At 31.2% G+C, this 18,126-nt stretch overlaps 1 long non-coding RNA gene across 1 annotated transcript in view; it reads right to left on the bottom strand.

The window, feature by feature from the left end:
* Positions 1 to 7,423: 7,423 nt before the first annotated feature.
* Positions 7,424 to 18,126, bottom strand: part of LOC146992870 (uncharacterized) — a 65,500-nt gene continuing 54,797 nt past the window's right edge. The window contains exons 4-6 of the long non-coding RNA XR_015038958.1: positions 15,295 to 15,397; positions 11,362 to 11,464; positions 7,424 to 7,531 (exon numbers count right to left, since the gene is read on the bottom strand). This is a non-coding gene — a long non-coding RNA (uncharacterized LOC146992870). The remainder of the gene's footprint in view (positions 7,532 to 11,361; positions 11,465 to 15,294; positions 15,398 to 18,126) is intronic.

The following is an 18,126-nucleotide window of genomic DNA, read 5'->3' as shown; positions in this document are numbered from 1 at the left end:
ATAGCAAGCTAAAACACATCAAATGCCATTGAATGATACAGCATTTTGAAATGTTACAAAAAATTTAAATGCAATTTCGTGGAAGAGCTATTGCAATTACCTACATACTAAAATTTTGACCAAAAATTCAAGAAAACTAAGATACTCCTTTTTCTTTCGAAGGAATCAAAGTCAAATACTAATGTAGGGATGCTCAACCTATTATACTATGAAACCTACACATAGGAATGAAATTTTGTCACCTATGTGAGATGTCCAATACCCAGAAATTCCGTAAATTGTAGAATAGAACCTGCGTCTGAAAACAGACGAAAGGTAGAACATTATTCAAATACTTTACCTTTAGCCTTGAAGCAGGTGTTCTATATTAAACTGTGTTAATTCACATACAGAATTAGTAATATAATAGCTCAAAATATTTTAAGAACCAAACACACATTAAATAAACATTAAAAAATTTATATACATTTATTAGTGTTATGAGGGTTTATTCTGAAATATTATCAGGTCACTTTCAAAGAAATGATAGAACTTTTCACTCAGGGAAGGGACATTCTGTCTGGCTGCCCGGGTTCCATCCCAGCTTCTGTTACAAAAGTTTCATAGAAGAATTTTAAAAATCCAGAAACAAAACTTATGAAGAAATTATTGAACATACCTTGTTCTATGATTTAGCCATTCTTACAGACATAGTAACTAAATCTTAAATTTGAGGGAGGGGGCGAGAGAACTAAACTAGAGTCTTTGAATTAAAGGGTATTATAAATTCATTTTAAATCAAAATTAATTTTGTGAAAATATTACACAAATATGAGGAATATACATTTTTACCATAATGTAATGTACGTTTTGCCCCATTGAAAATCTGGAGAACTAAGGGATGAAATATAAGAAAACTGAAAGAATCATTTGGAAAATCTCATCGAGCTTAAATTAGTTTCTAAATTAGATGTTTTTAGTGTATTTAAAATTAGGCTAACTACTTCATTCACTTCAAACCCATTACATAATACTAGTATTTAAGAAAAATGGTAAAAGATTGCAAATATGTTAAATAACAATTCTATTGATCAAGAAATGGAAATAACTGATTTTCGTCCTAATTAAGATCAAGAATATCACAAAAAGCCAATTGAATAGTCCTAGAACAGAAACATCATGAACAGTTAAACTTTTAAAAAGATAAATTCCTGCTTCCAATCTGCTTAAAAATGTGAAAGAGGATTTTCAACAATGAACTTGTTAAAATCAATGTTTAGATACGGGATAACAAATCAACATCCCAACGACTGCAAGGATTTAGCCATAACATCGCATGTATCAGAGGCAAAAAAAAAAAAAAAACTCGCAGAAGAAATGCAGTGTTAAATTTCACATTAAAATACGATTTCCCTGTATTTAACTTTCATCTTGCTGAATTTTTTGTAAATAATGCAAAGAGTATACCTTTTCTTTAACTTATTATACCACACATTTTTATACTTTGTGTAATGTATTTATAACTGAAATATTAAAAGTGCACTAGATACTTGTGCTCGCCAAAATTTTATAAACTCAAAATTGGCTCCCTTTAAGTTAAAGTTGCACATAACTGCACTAAGGGAAGGAATGCAATTTTATTTCTTTGTCTGTATTTGGTTTCATTTTCATATAAAAAGAGTTAAAAATAGGGTTATCTAATTTTGTTATCTAGGTAACAAAATTTAAACACACATTTTCAGTAAAAATTACAGAATAAAAGATTTTGTTTCCCTGAAGATGCAACACCTCCCTATTCCAGGTATGGTACAGACTGCATACTGTCAGAAAGAAATTCCTTTCTTAAACAGGGAATCCATATACTTTAATCTGTTTTTACACAAGTACTGTTTATGACTAATGGTCCAGGAGTAAAATACTTTATAGTTAATCCATCTAAATTTTTATTATTTCCGGTCATCTGTATAGACTGTTTATTTATCACGACTAAACTACCAATCTGCATTCTAGATACCTCATATGATTCTTCAAGTCACGTTTCGTAGCCTATCATTTCTAATACAACAGGTACTTGCTGAGCGCAGACTTGTAAAGCGTGATTTCGCGTATAGCAGTACCTTACAGGATTCCATTTAATTTGTCCACTGCTAGAATTTCTTTCATACGTGGTTCAACATTCATCCATCAACACCAGAAAGAATTTATCTGCTACTTTAAACAATTTCCATAGACTGAAAATGAAGTTCAAAAAAATCTTACAAATCTCAAATGCAAAGCATTCCGAAGAATTTTCACATATGGAAGATAAAGAAGTCAAACAATGAATCAGAAAATTACAAAAGAAGAATTGGGTGCTTATAAAACCCCTTGATAATAAAAGCGCTCATTACGAGAAACAGCTTTTAACTGAAGATTAGATGAAGGAATCGTTAAATAACAGAGAAGCAATGTCTGATCTTCTAGTGGAGATGGACACAATTAAAGAAAAAAACGGACACTTTAAAAGAGCTACTGGGAAATATGTGCTCTTTACAGCGACATGGTTACAGTTGCATCAGTCATTCTTATAAGCAAAAGACATCAGCTTTTTCAAAAAATAATTCTGTCATGTATTTGCCAAGAGAACGAAAACAAGTCCTAAAGAAACTTTCAGAGTGCTTTTCAAAACCAAGTTGAAAGTTAGTCTGCAGAATTTTACTTCGATAATAATAAAACATCTCTGATTTTATTTCAAAATGAATATTTTTTAATCGATTTTAAAGAGATCTTCGCAAATTGGTTCATAAAACTTCACAATATGCCAAAATTGTTCAGATTAGGGACAAAATATAATAAAGTATGCTTAAAACAACTAAGAAAAAGCACATTTTGAGCATCCTTAACAGAAGACAATTTGGCTCCACTAACTTTCTTTATGAGTATACATTAAATTTTTATTTACATTTCTTTTTTATTCAACACTTAACTTTCAATGGTTTTAAGAGAAACAGCACTTGATAGAGAGACTCTAAATTCGGAAAAAACTGAAACAAAATTGGTTTATACCCAGGCAGTGCAATTACACTGGCCTGTTGGGAAGACAAGACCCCGTTGGACATGGAAAATATTAGGCCACACAGAGAGGAAAATGTTTAGCCTCCTCCTCGTAATGTGAAAGGAGGCCACTTGGGAAAAAATTACATCACAGCAGTACTTTTGAAACCACTACGAAGCAACAGAACTCTAACAAATCTCAGACTTCTGATAATTATAGTGTGATTAACAGTTCAACCTCACTTCGAATATTACAATACAATATAGAGAAAGCACCAATTCATACACTTCAATATGAAATTCAAAACCTACGAAATTAATGAACAAATGCTACCCTAAACATTAAAACATAATGTGACACGTTCATGTAAAATAAATAACTAGTAAAGCTTCAATATAAAGCAACATGTGAAAAGGGATGGACAAATTATAACATTCAAGTATTTCTAGTGGAAATAAAGTTGATATAAAACAAGAATTACCAGCCACAGATGTCTTTTTGTTCTGCATTATTCATCCGTTCTTTTTCTTTCACGATATCATGTTCTGCATTCCAAGAGTGCACAAAAATGATCACAAATTACACTAGAAGGGGCCAAAAGGGGAAAAAAGGAATCATTAGATTTTAACTACTTTGATATTAAAGAATAATTATACACAAAGAGAAATATCTAATATTGTTTCTTAATATATAAAACTTCAAGAGTCGCCTTCTTTCTTTTAAACTCCAGCAATGTGCTACATTGTTACTAAAAGCATGACTGCAATGCAGGTACTCTCATCCATGAGAGAGGACAGCTTAGTCCGATATACCAGAAATTATCTTCAAATATTACCAGGTGACCTTAATGTAATTATAGAAATATTTCACTCAGGGAAAGAACATATTGTATAGCTGCCCGGGTTCGAGCCCAGCTTTAATATAGCAAGCTAAAACACATCAAATGCCATTGAATGATACAGCATTTTGAAATGTTACAAAAAATTTAAATGCAATTTCGTGGAAGAGCTATTGCAATTACCTACATACTAAAATTTTGACCAAAAATTCAAGAAAACTAAGATACTCCTTTTTCTTTCGAAGGAATCAAAGTCAAATACTAATGTAGGGATGCTCAACCTATTGTACTATGAAACCTACACATAGGAATGAAATTTTGTCACCTATGTGAGATGTCCAATACCCAGAAATTCCGTAAATTGTAGAATAGAACCTGCGTCTGAAAACAGACGAAAGGTAGAACATTATTCAAATACTTTACCTTTAGCCTTGAAGCAGGTGTTCTATATTAAACTGTGTTAATTCACATACAGAATTAGTAATATAATAGCTCAAAATATTTTAAGAACCAAACACACATTAAATAAACATTAAAAAATTTATATACATTTATTAGTGTTATGAGGGTTTATTCTGAAATATTATCAGGTCACTTTCAAAGAAATGATAGAACTTTTCACTCAGGGAAGGGACATTCTGTCTGGCTGCCCGGGTTCCATCCCAGCTTCTGTTACAAAAGTTTCATAGAAGAATTTTAAAAATCCAGAAACAAAACTTATGAAGAAATTATTGAACATACCTGGTTCTATGATTTAGCCATTCTTACAGACATAGTAACTAAATCTTAAATTTGAGGGAGGGGGCGAGAGAACTAAACTAGAGTCTTTGAATTAAAGGGTATTATAAATTCATTTTAAATCAAAATTAATTTTGTGAAAATATTACACAAATATGAGGAATATACATTTTTACCATAATGTAATGTACGTTTTGCCCCATTGAAAATCTGGAGAACTAAGAGATGAAATATAAGAAAACTGAAAGAATCATTTGGAAAATCTCATCGAGCTTAAATTAGTTTCTAAATTAGATGTTTTTAGTGTATTTAAAATTAGGCTAACTACTTCATTCACTTCAAACCCATTACATAATACTAGTATTTAAGAAAAATGGTAAAAGATTGCAAATATGTTAAATAACAATTCTATTGATCAAGAAATGGAAATAACTGATTTTCGTCCTAATTAAGATCAAGAATATCACAAAAAGCCAATTGAATAGTCCTAGAACAGAAACATCATGAACAGTTAAACTTTTAAAAAGATAAATTCCTGCTTCCAATCTGCTTAAAAATGTGAAAGAGGATTTTCAACAATGAACTTGTTAAAATCAATGTTTAGATACGGGATAACAAATCAACATCCCAACGACTGCAAGGATTTAGCCATAACATCGCATGTATCAGAGGCAAAAAAAAAAAAAAAACTCGCAGAAGAAATGCAGTGTTAAATTTCACATTAAAATACGATTTCCCTGTATTTAACTTTCATCTTGCTGAATTTTTTGTAAATAATGCAAAGAGTATACCTTTTCTTTAACTTATTATACCACACATTTTTATACTTTGTGTAATGTATTTATAACTGAAATATTAAAAGTGCACTAGATACTTGTGCTCGCCAAAATTTTATAAACTCAAAATTGGCTCCCTTTAAGTTAAAGTTGCACATAACTGCACTAAGGGAAGGAATGCAATTTTATTTCTTTGTCTGTATTTGGTTTCATTTTCATATAAAAAGAGTTAAAAATAGGGTTATCTAATTTTGTTATCTAGGTAACAAAATTTAAACACACATTTTCAGTAAAAATTACAGAATAAAAGATTTTGTTTCCCTGAAGATGCAACACCTCCCTATTCCAGGTATGGTACAGACTGCATACTGTCAGAAAGAAATTCCTTTCTTAAACAGGGAATCCATATACTTTAATCTGTTTTTACACAAGTACTGTTTATGACTAATGGTCCAGGAGTAAAATACTTTATAGTTAATCCATCTAAATTTTTATTATTTCCGGTCATCTGTATAGACTGTTTATTTATCACGACTAAACTACCAATCTGCATTCTAGATACCTCATATGATTCTTCAAGTCACGTTTCGTAGCCTATCATTTCTAATACAACAGGTACTTGCTGAGCGCAGACTTGTAAAGCGTGATTTCGCGTATAGCAGTACCTTACAGGATTCCATTTAATTTGTCCACTGCTAGAATTTCATTCATACGTGGTTCAACATTCATCCATCAACACCAGAAAGAATTTATCTGCTACTTTAAACAATTTCCATAGACTGAAAATGAAGTTCAAAAAAATCTTACAAATCTCAAATGCAAAGCATTCCGAAGAATTTTCACATATGGAAGATAAAGAAGTCAAACAATGAATCAGAAAATTACAAAAGAAGAATTGGGTGCTTATAAAACCCCTTGATAATAAAAGCGCTCATTACGAGAAACAGCTTTTAACTGAAGATTAGATGAAGGAATCGTTAAATAACAGAGAAGCAATGTCTGATCTTCTAGTGGAGATGGACACAATTAAAGAAAAAAACGGACACTTTAAAAGAGCTACTGGGAAATATGTGCTCTTTACAGCGACATGGTTACAGTTGCATCAGTCATTCTTATAAGCAAAAGACATCAGCTTTTTCAAAAAATAATTCTGTCATGTATTTGCCAAGAGAACGAAAACAAGTCCTAAAGAAACTTTCAGAGTGCTTTTCAAAACCAAGTTGAAAGTTAGTCTGCAGAATTTTACTTCGATAATAATAAAACATCTCTGATTTTATTTCAAAATGAATATTTTTTAATCGATTTTAAAGAGATCTTCGCAAATTGGTTCATAAAACTTCACAATATGCCAAAATTGTTCAGATTAGGGACAAAATATAATAAAGTATGCTTAAAACAACTAAGAAAAAGCACATTTTGAGCATCCTTAACAGAAGACAATTTGGCTCCACTAACTTTCTTTACGAGTATACATTAAATTTTTATTTACATTTCTTTTTTATTCAACACTTAACTTTCAATGGTTTTAAGAGAAACAGCACTTGATAGAGAGACTCTAAATTCGGAAAAAACTGAAACAAAATTGGTTTATACCCAGGCAGTGCAATTACACTGGCCTGTTGGGAAGACAAGACCCCGTTGGACATGGAAAATATTAGGCCACACAGAGAGGAAAATGTTTAGCCTCCTCCTCGTAATGCGAAAGGAGGCCACTTGGGAAAAAATTACATCACAGCAGTACTTTTGAAACCACTACGAAGCAACAGAACTCTAACAAATCTCAGACTTCTGATAATTATAGTGTGATTAACAGTTCAACCTCACTTCGAATATTACAATACAATATAGAGAAAGCACCAATTCATACACTTCAATATGAAATTCAAAACCTACGAAATTAATGAACAAATGCTACCCTAAACATTAAAACATAATGTGACACGTTCATGTAAAATAAATAACTAGTAAAGCTTCAATATAAAGCAACATGTGAAAAGGGATGGACAAATTATAACATTCAAGTATTTCTAGTGGAAATAAAGTTGATATAAAACAAGAATTACCAGCCACAGATGTCTTTTTGTTCTGCATTATTCATCCGTTCTTTTTCTTTCACGATATCATGTTCTGCATTCCAAGAGTGCACAAAAATGATCACAAATTACACTAGAAGGGGCCAAAAGGGGAAAAAAGGAATCATTAGATTTTAACTACTTTGATATTAAAGAATAATTATACACAAAGAGAAATATCTAATATTGTTTCTTAATATATAAAACTTCAAGAGTCGCCTTCTTTGTTTTAAACTCCAGCAATGTGCTACATTGTTACTAAAAGCATGACTGCAATGCAGGTACTCTCATCCATGAGAGAGGACAGCTTAGTCCGATATACCAGAAATTATCTTCAAATATTACCAGGTGACTTTAATGTAATTATAGAAATATTTCACTCAGGGAAAGAACATATTGTATAGCTGCCCGGGTTCGAGCCCAGCTTTAATATAGCAAGCTAAAACACATCAAATGCCATTGAATGATACAGCATTTTGAAATGTTACAAAAAATTTAAATGCAATTTCGTGGAAGAGCTATTGCAATTACCTACATACTAAAATTTTGACCAAAAATTCAAGAAAACTAAGATACTCCTTTTTCTTTCGAAGGAATCAAAGTCAAATACTAATGTAGGGATGCTCAACCTATTGTACTATGAAACCTACACATAGGAATGAAATTTTGTCAGCTATGTGAGATGTCCAATACCCAGAAATTCCGTAAATTGTAGAATAGAACCTGCGTCTGAAAACAGACGAAAGGTAGAACATTATTCAAATACTTTACCTTTAGCCTTGAAGCAGGTGTTCTATATTAAACTGTGTTAATTCACATACAGAATTAGTAATATAATAGCTCAAAATATTTTAAGAACCAAACACACATTAAATAAACATTAAAAAATTTATATACATTTATTAGTGTTATGAGGGTTTATTCTGAAATATTATCAGGTCACTTTCAAAGAAATGATAGAACTTTTCACTCACGGAAGGGACATTCTGTCTGGCTGCCCGGGTTCCATCCCAGCTTCTGTTACAAAAGTTTCATAGAAGAATTTTAAAAATCCAGAAACAAAACTTATGAAGAAATTATTGAACATACCTGGTTCTATGATTTAGCCATTCTTACAGACATAGTAACTAAATCTTAAATTTGAGGGAGGGGGCGAGAGAACTAAACTAGAGTCTTTGAATTAAAGGGTATTATAAATTCATTTTAAATCAAAATTAATTTTCTGAAAATATTACACAAATATGAGGAATATACATTTTTACCATAATGTAATGTACGTTTTGCCCCATTGAATATCTGGAGAACTAAGGGATGAAATATAAGAAAACTGAAAGAATCATTTGGAAAATCTCATCGAGCTTAAATTAGTTTCTCAATTAGATGTGTTTAGTGTATTTAAAATTAGGCTAACTACTTCATTCACTTCAAACCCATTACATAATACTAGTATTTAAGAAAAATGGTAAAAGATTGCAAATATGTTAAATAACAATTCTATTGATCAAGAAATGGAAATAACTGATTTTCGTCCTAATTAAGATCAAGAATATCACAAAAAGCCAATTGAATAGTCCTAGAACAGAAACATCATGAACAGTTAAACTTTTAAAAAGATAAATTCCTGCTTCCAATCTGCTTAAAAATGTGAAAGAGGATTTTCAACAATGAACTTGTTAAAATCAATGTTTAGATACGGGATAACAAATCAACATCCCAACGACTGCAAGGATTTAGCCATAACATCGCATGTATCAGAGGCAAAAAAAAAAAAAAACTCGCAGAAGAAATGCAGTGTTAAATTTCACATTAAAATACGATTTCCCTGTATTTAACTTTCATCCTGCTGAATTTTTTGTAAATAATGCAAAGATTATACCTTTTCTTTAACTTATTATACCACACATTTTTATACTTTGTGTAATGTATTTATAACTGAAATATTAAAAGTGCACTAGATACTTGTGCTCGCCAAAATTTTATAAACTCAAAATTGGCTCCCTTTAAGTTAAAGTTGCACATAACTGCACTAAGGGAAGGAATGCAATTTTATTTCTTTGTCTGTATTTGGTTTCATTTTCATATAAAAAGAGTTAAAAATAGGGTTATCTAATTTTGTTATCTAGGTAACAAAATTTAAACACACATTTTCAGTAAAAATTACAGAATAAAAGATTTTGTTTCCCTGAAGATGCAACACCTCCCTATTCCAGGTATGGTACAGACTGCATACTGTCAGAAAGAAATTCCTTTCTTAAACAGGGAATCCATATACTTTAATCTGTTTTTACACAAGTACTGTTTATGACTAATGGTCCAGGAGTAAAATACTTTATAGTTAATCCATCTAAATTTTTATTATTTCCGGTCATCTGTATAGACTGTTTATTTATCACGACTAAACTACCAATCTGCATTCTAGATACCTCATATGATTCTTCAAGTCACGTTTCGTAGCCTATCATTTCTAATACAACAGGTACTTGCTGAGCGCAGACTTGTAAAGCGTGATTTCGCGTATAGCAGTACCTTACAGGATTCCATTTAATTTGTCCACTGCTAGAATTTCATTCATACGTGGTTCAACATTCATCCATCAACACCAGAAAGAATTTATCTGCTACTTTAAACAATTTCCATAGACTGAAAATGAAGTTCAAAAAAATCTTACAAATCTCAAATGCAAAGCATTCCGAAGAATTTTCACATATGGAAGATAAAGAAGTCAAACAATGAATCAGAAAATTACAAAAGAAGAATTGGGTGCTTATAAAACCCCTTGATAATAAAAGCGCTCATTACGAGAAACAGCTTTTAACTGAAGATTAGATGAAGGAATCGTTAAATAACAGAGAAGCAATGTCTGATCTTCTAGTGGAGATGGACACAATTAAAGAAAAAAACGGACACTTTAAAAGAGCTACTGGGAAATATGTGCTCTTTACAGCGACATGGTTACAGTTGCATCAGTCATTCTTATAAGCAAAAGACATCAGCTTTTTCAAAAAATAATTCTGTCATGTATTTGCCAAGAGAACGAAAACAAGTCCTAAAGAAACTTTCAGAGTGCTTTTCAAAACCAAGTTGAAAGTTAGTCTGCAGAATTTTACTTCGATAATAATAAAACATCTCTGATTTTATTTCAAAATGAATATTTTTTAATCGATTTTAAAGAGATCTTCGCAAATTGGTTCATAAAACTTCACAATATGCCAAAATTGTTCAGATTAGGGACAAAATATAATAAAGTATGCTTAAAACAACTAAGAAAAAGCACATTTTGAGCATCCTTAACAGAAGACAATTTGGCTCCACTAACTTTCTTTACGAGTATACATTAAATTTTTATTTACATTTCTTTTTTATTCAACACTTAACTTTCAATGGTTTTAAGAGAAACAGCACTTGATAGAGAGACTCTAAATTCGGAAAAAACTGAAACAAAATTGGTTTATACCCAGGCAGTGCAATTACACTGGCCTGTTGGGAAGACAAGACCCCGTTGGACATGGAAAATATTAGGCCACACAGAGAGGAAAATGTTTAGCCTCCTCCTCGTAATGTGAAAGGAGGCCACTTGGGAAAAAATTACATCACAGCAGTACTTTTGAAACCACTACGAAGCAACAGAACTCTAACAAATCTCAGACTTCTGATAATTATAGTGTGATTAACAGTTCAACCTCACTTCGAATATTACAATACAATATAGAGAAAGCACCAATTCATACACTTCAATATGAAATTCAAAACCTACGAAATTAATGAACAAATGCTACCCTAAACATTAAAACATAATGTGACACGTTCATGTAAAATAAATAACTAGTAAAGCTTCAATATAAAGCAACATGTGAAAAGGGATGGACAAATTATAACATTCAAGTATTTCTAGTGGAAATAAAGTTGATATAAAACAAGAATTACCAGCCACAGATGTCTTTTTGTTCTGCATTATTCATCCGTTCTTTTTCTTTCACGATATCATGTTCTGCATTCCAAGAGTGCACAAAAATGATCACAAATTACACTAGAAGGGGCCAAAAGGGGAAAAAAGGAATCATTAGATTTTAACTACTTTGATATTAAAGAATAATTATACACAAAGAGAAATATCTAATATTGTTTCTTAATATATAAAACTTCAAGAGTCGCCTTCTTTGTTTTAAACTCCAGCAATGTGCTACATTGTTACTAAAAGCATGACTGCAATGCAGGTACTCTCATCCATGAGAGAGGACAGCTTAGTCCGATATACCAGAAATTATCTTCAAATATTACCAGGTGACTTTAATGTAATTATAGAAATATTTCACTCAGGGAAAGAACATATTGTATAGCTGCCCGGGTTCGAGCCCAGCTTTAATATAGCAAGCTAAAACACATCAAATGCCATTGAATGATACAGCATTTTGAAATGTTACAAAAAATTTAAATGCAATTTCGTGGAAGAGCTATTGCAATTACCTACATACTAAAATTTTGACCAAAAATTCAAGAAAACTAAGATACTCCTTTTTCTTTCGAAGGAATCAAAGTCAAATACTAATGTAGGGATGCTCAACCTATTGTACTATGAAACCTACACATAGGAATGAAATTTTGTCACCTATGTGAGATGTCCAATACCCAGAAATTCCGTAAATTGTAGAATAGAACCTGCGTCTGAAAACAGACGAAAGGTAGAACATTATTCAAATACTTTACCTTTAGCCTTGAAGCAGGTGTTCTATATTAAACTGTGTTAATTCACATACAGAATTAGTAATATAATAGCTCAAAATATTTTAAGAACCAAACACACATTAAATAAACATTAAAAAATTTATATACATTTATTAGTGTTATGAGGGTTTATTCTGAAATATTATCAGGTCACTTTCAAAGAAATGATAGAACTTTTCACTCACGGAAGGGACATTCTGTCTGGCTGCCCGGGTTCCATCCCAGCTTCTGTTACAAAAGTTTCATAGAAGAATTTTAAAAATCCAGAAACAAAACTTATGAAGAAATTATTGAACATACCTGGTTCTATGATTTAGCCATTCTTACAGACATAGTAACTAAATCTTAAATTTGAGGGAGGGGGCGAGAGAACTAAACTAGAGTCTTTGAATTAAAGGGTATTATAAATTCATTTTAAATCAAAATTAATTTTCTGAAAATATTACACAAATATGAGGAATATACATTTTTACCATAATGTAATGTACGTTTTGCCCCATTGAAAATCTGGAGAACTAAGGGATGAAATATAAGAAAACTGAAAGAATCATTTGGAAAATCTCATCGAGCTTAAATTAGTTTCTCAATTAGATGTGTTTAGTGTATTTAAAATTAGGCTAACTACTTCATTCACTTCAAACCCATTACATAATACTAGTATTTAAGAAAAATGGTAAAAGATTGCAAATATGTTAAATAACAATTCTATTGATCAAGAAATGGAAATAACTGATTTTCGTCCTAATTAAGATCAAGAATATCACAAAAAGCCAATTGAATAGTCCTAGAACAGAAACATCATGAACAGTTAAACTTTTAAAAAGATAAATTCCTGCTTCCAATCTGCTTAAAAATGTGAAAGAGGATTTTCAACAATGAACTTGTTAAAATCAATGTTTAGATACGGGATAACAAATCAACATCCCAACGACTGCAAGGATTTAGCCATAACATCGCATGTATCAGAGGCAAAAAAAAAAAAAAACTCGCAGAAGAAATGCAGTGTTAAATTTCACATTAAAATACGATTTCCCTGTATTTAACTTTCATCCTGCTGAATTTTTTGTAAATAATGCAAAGAGTATACCTTTTCTTTAACTTATTATACCACACATTTTTATACTTTGTGTAATGTATTTATAACTGAAATATTAAAAGTGCACTAGATACTTGTGCTCGCCAAAATTTTATAAACTCAAAATTGGCTCCCTTTAAGTTAAAGTTGCACATAACTGCACTAAGGGAAGGAATGCAATTTTATTTCTTTGTCTGTATTTGGTTTCATTTTCATATAAAAAGAGTTAAAAATAGGGTTATCTAATTTTGTTATCTAGGTAACAAAATTTAAACACACATTTTCAGTAAAAATTACAGAATAAAAGATTTTGTTTCCCTGAAGATGCAACACCTCCCTATTCCAGGTATGGTACAGACTGCATACTGTCAGAAAGAAATTCCTTTCTTAAACAGGGAATCCATATACTTTAATCTGTTTTTACACAAGTACTGTTTATGACTAATGGTCCAGGAGTAAAATACTTTATAGTTAATCCATCTAAATTTTTATTATTTCCGGTCATCTGTATAGACTGTTTATTTATCACGACTAAACTACCAATCTGCATTCTAGATACCTCATATGATTCTTCAAGTCACGTTTCGTAGCCTATCATTTCTAATACAACAGGTACTTGCTGAGCGCAGACTTGTAAAGCGTGATTTCGCGTATAGCAGTACCTTACAGGATTCCATTTAATTTGTCCACTGCTAGAATTTCATTCATACGTGGTTCAACATTCATCCATCAACACCAGAAAGAATTTATCTGCTACTTTAAACAATTTCCATAGACTGAAAATGAAGTTCAAAAAAATCTTACAAATCTCAAATGCAAAGCATTCCGAAGAATTTTCACATATGGAAGATAAAGAAGTCAAACAATGAATCAGAAAATTACAAAAGAAGAATTGGGTGCTTATAAAACCCCTTGATAATAAAAGCGCTCATTACGAGAAACAGCTTTTAACTGAAGATTAGATGAAGGAATCGTTAAATAACAGAGAAGCAATGTCTGATCTTCTAGTGGAGATGGACACAATTAAAGAAAAAAACGGACACTTTAAAAGAGCTACTGGGAAATATGTGCTCTTTACAGCGACATGGTTACAGTTGCATCAGTCATTCTTATAAGCAAAAGACATCAGCTTTTTCAAAAAATAATTCTGTCATGTATTTGCCAAGAGAACGAAAACAAGTCCTAAAGAAACTTTCAGAGTGCTTTTCAAAACCAAGTTGAAAGTTAGTCTGCAGAATTTTACTTCGATAATAATAAAACATCTCTGATTTTATTTCAAAATGAATATTTTTTAATCGATTTTAAAGAGATCTTCGCAAATTGGTTCATAAAACTTCACAATATGCCAAAATTGTTCAGATTAGGGACAAAATATAATAAAGTATGCTTAAAACAACTAAGAAAAAGCACATTTTGAGCATCCTTAACAGAAGACAATTTGGCTCCACTAACTTTCTTTACGAGTATACATTAAATTTTTATTTACATTTCTTTTTTATTCAACACTTAACTTTCAATGGTTTTAAGAGAAACAGCACTTGATAGAGAGACTCTAAATTCGGAAAAAACTGAAACAAAATTGGTTTATACCCAGGCAGTGCAATTACACTGGCCTGTTGGGAAGACAAGACCCCGTTGGACATGGAAAATATTAGGCCACACAGAGAGGAAAATGTTTAGCCTCCTCCTCGTAATGTGAAAGGAGGCCACTTGGGAAAAAATTACATCACAGCAGTACTTTTGAAACCACTACGAAGCAACAGAACTCTAACAAATCTCAGACTTCTGATAATTATAGTGTGATTAACAGTTCAACCTCACTTCGAATATTACAATACAATATAGAGAAAGCACCAATTCATACACTTCAATATGAAATTCAAAACCTACGAAATTAATGAACAAATGCTACCCTAAACATTAAAACATAATGTGACACGTTCATGTAAAATAAATAACTAGTAAAGCTTCAATATAAAGCAACATGTGAAAAGGGATGGACAAATTATAACATTCAAGTATTTCTAGTGGAAATAAAGTTGATATAAAACAAGAATTACCAGCCACAGATGTCTTTTTGTTCTGCATTATTCATCCGTTCTTTTTCTTTCACGATATCATGTTCTGCATTCCAAGAGTGCACAAAAATGATCACAAATTACACTAGAAGGGGCCAAAAGGGGAAAAAAGGAATCATTAGATTTTAACTACTTTGATATTAAAGAATAATTATACACAAAGAGAAATATCTAATATTGTTTCTTAATATATAAAACTTCAAGAGTCGCCTTCTTTGTTTTAAACTCCAGCAATGTGCTACATTGTTACTAAAAGCATGACTGCAATGCAGGTACTCTCATCCATGAGAGAGGACAGCTTAGTCCGATATACCAGAAATTATCTTCAAATATTACCAGGTGACTTTAATGTAATTATAGAAATATTTCACTCAGGGAAAGAACATATTGTATAGCTGCCCGGGTTCGAGCCCAGCTTTAATATAGCAAGCTAAAACACATCAAATGCCATTGAATGATACAGCATTTTGAAATGTTACAAAAAATTTAAATGCAATTTCGTGGAAGAGCTATTGCAATTACCTACATACTAAAATTTTGACCAAAAATTCAAGAAAACTAAGATACTCCTTTTTCTTTCGAAGGAATCAAAGTCAAATACTAATGTAGGGATGCTCAACCTATTGTACTATGAAACCTACACATAGGAATGAAATTTTGTCACCTATGTGAGATGTCCAATACCCAGAAATTCCGTAAATTGTAGAATAGAACCTGCGTCTGAAAACAGACGAAAGGTAGAACATTATTCAAATACTTTACCTTTAGCCTTGAAGCAGGTGTTCTATATTAAACTGTGTTAATTCACATACAGAATTAGTAATATAATAGCTCAAAATATTTTAAGAACCAAACACACATTAAATAAACATTAAAAAATTTATATACATTTATTAGTGTTATGAGGGTTTATTCTGAAATATTATCAGGTCACTTTCAAAGAAATGATAGAACTTTTCACTCACGGAAGGGACATTCTGTCTGGCTGCCCGGGTTCCATCCCAGCTTCTGTTACAAAAGTTTCATAGAAGAATTTTAAAAATCCAGAAACAAAACTTATGAAGAAATTATTGAACATACCTGGTTCTATGATTTAGCCATTCTTACAGACATAGTAACTAAATCTTAAATTTGAGGGAGGGGGCGAGAGAACTAAACTAGAGTCTTTGAATTAAAGGGTATTATAAATTCATTTTAAATCAAAATTAATTTTCTGAAAATATTACACAAATATGAGGAATATACATTTTTACCATAATGTAATGTACGTTTTGCCCCATTGAAAATCTGGAGAACTAAGGGATGAAATATAAGAAAACTGAAAGAATCATTTGGAAAATCTCATCGAGCTTAAATTAGTTTCTCAATTAGATGTGTTTAGTGTATTTAAAATTAGGCTAACTACTTCATTCACTTCAAACCCATTACATAATACTAGTATTTAAGAAAAATGGTAAAAGATTGCAAATATGTTAAATAACAATTCTATTGATCAAGAAATGGAAATAACTGATTTTCGTCCTAATTAAGATCAAGAATATCACAAAAAGCCAATTGAATAGTCCTAGAACAGAAACATCATGAACAGTTAAACTTTTAAAAAGATAAATTCCTGCTTCCAATCTGCTTAAAAATGTGAAAGAGGATTTTCAACAATGAACTTGTTAAAATCAATGTTTAGATACGGGATAACAAATCAACATCCCAACGACTGCAAGGATTTAGCCATAACATCGCATGTATCAGAGGCAAAAAAAAAAAAAACTCGCAGAAGAAATGCAGTGTTAAATTTCACATTAAAATACGATTTCCCTGTATTTAACTTTCATCTTGCTGAATTTTTTGTAAATAATGCAAAGAGTATACCTTTTCTTTAACTTATTATACCACACATTTTTATACTTTGTGTAATGTATTTATAACTGAAATATTAAAAGTGCACTAGATACTTGTGCTCGCCAAAATTTTATAAACTCAAAATTGGCTCCCTTTAAGTTAAAGTTGCACATAACTGCACTAAGGGAAGGAATGCAATTTTATTTCTTTGTCTGTATTTGGTTTCATTTTCATATAAAAAGAGTTAAAAATAGGGTTATCTAATTTTGTTATCTAGGTAACAAAATTTAAACACACATTTTCAGTAAAAATTACAGAATAAAAGATTTTGTTTCCCTGAAGATGCAACACCTCCCTATTCCAGGTATGGTACAGACTGCATACTGTCAGAAAGAAATTCCTTTCTTAAACAGGGAATCCATATACTTTAATCTGTTTTTACACAAGTACTGTTTATGACTAATGGTCCAGGAGTAAAATACTTTATAGTTAATCCATCTAAATTTTTATTATTTCCGGTCATCTGTATAGACTGTTTATTTATCACGACTAAACTACCAATCTGCATTCTAGATACCTCATATGATTCTTCAAGTCACGTTTCGTAGCCTATCATTTCTAATACAACAGGTACTTGCTGAGCGCAGACTTGTAAAGCGTGATTTCGCGTATAGCAGTACCTTACAGGATTCCATTTAATTTGTCCACTGCTAGAATTTCATTCATACGTGGTTCAACATTCATCCATCAACACCAGAAAGAATTTATCTGCTACTTTAAACAATTTCCATAGACTGAAAATGAAGTTCAAAAAAATCTTACAAATCTCAAATGCAAAGCATTCCGAAGAATTTTCACATATGGAAGATAAAGAAGTCAAACAATGAATCAGAAAATTACAAAAGAAGAATTGGGTGCTTATAAAACCCCTTGATAATAAAAGCGCTCATTACGAGAAACAGCTTTTAACTGAAGATT

The sequence above is a fragment of the Stegodyphus dumicola genome, chromosome X2 (assembly GCF_044657685.1).
Source record: "Stegodyphus dumicola isolate Sdum_Otavi_A_Nest chromosome X2, ASM4465768v1".
Taxonomy (NCBI): Eukaryota; Metazoa; Arthropoda; class Arachnida; order Araneae; family Eresidae; genus Stegodyphus; species Stegodyphus dumicola.
This window is presented reverse-complemented; position numbering and strand designations above follow the sequence as displayed.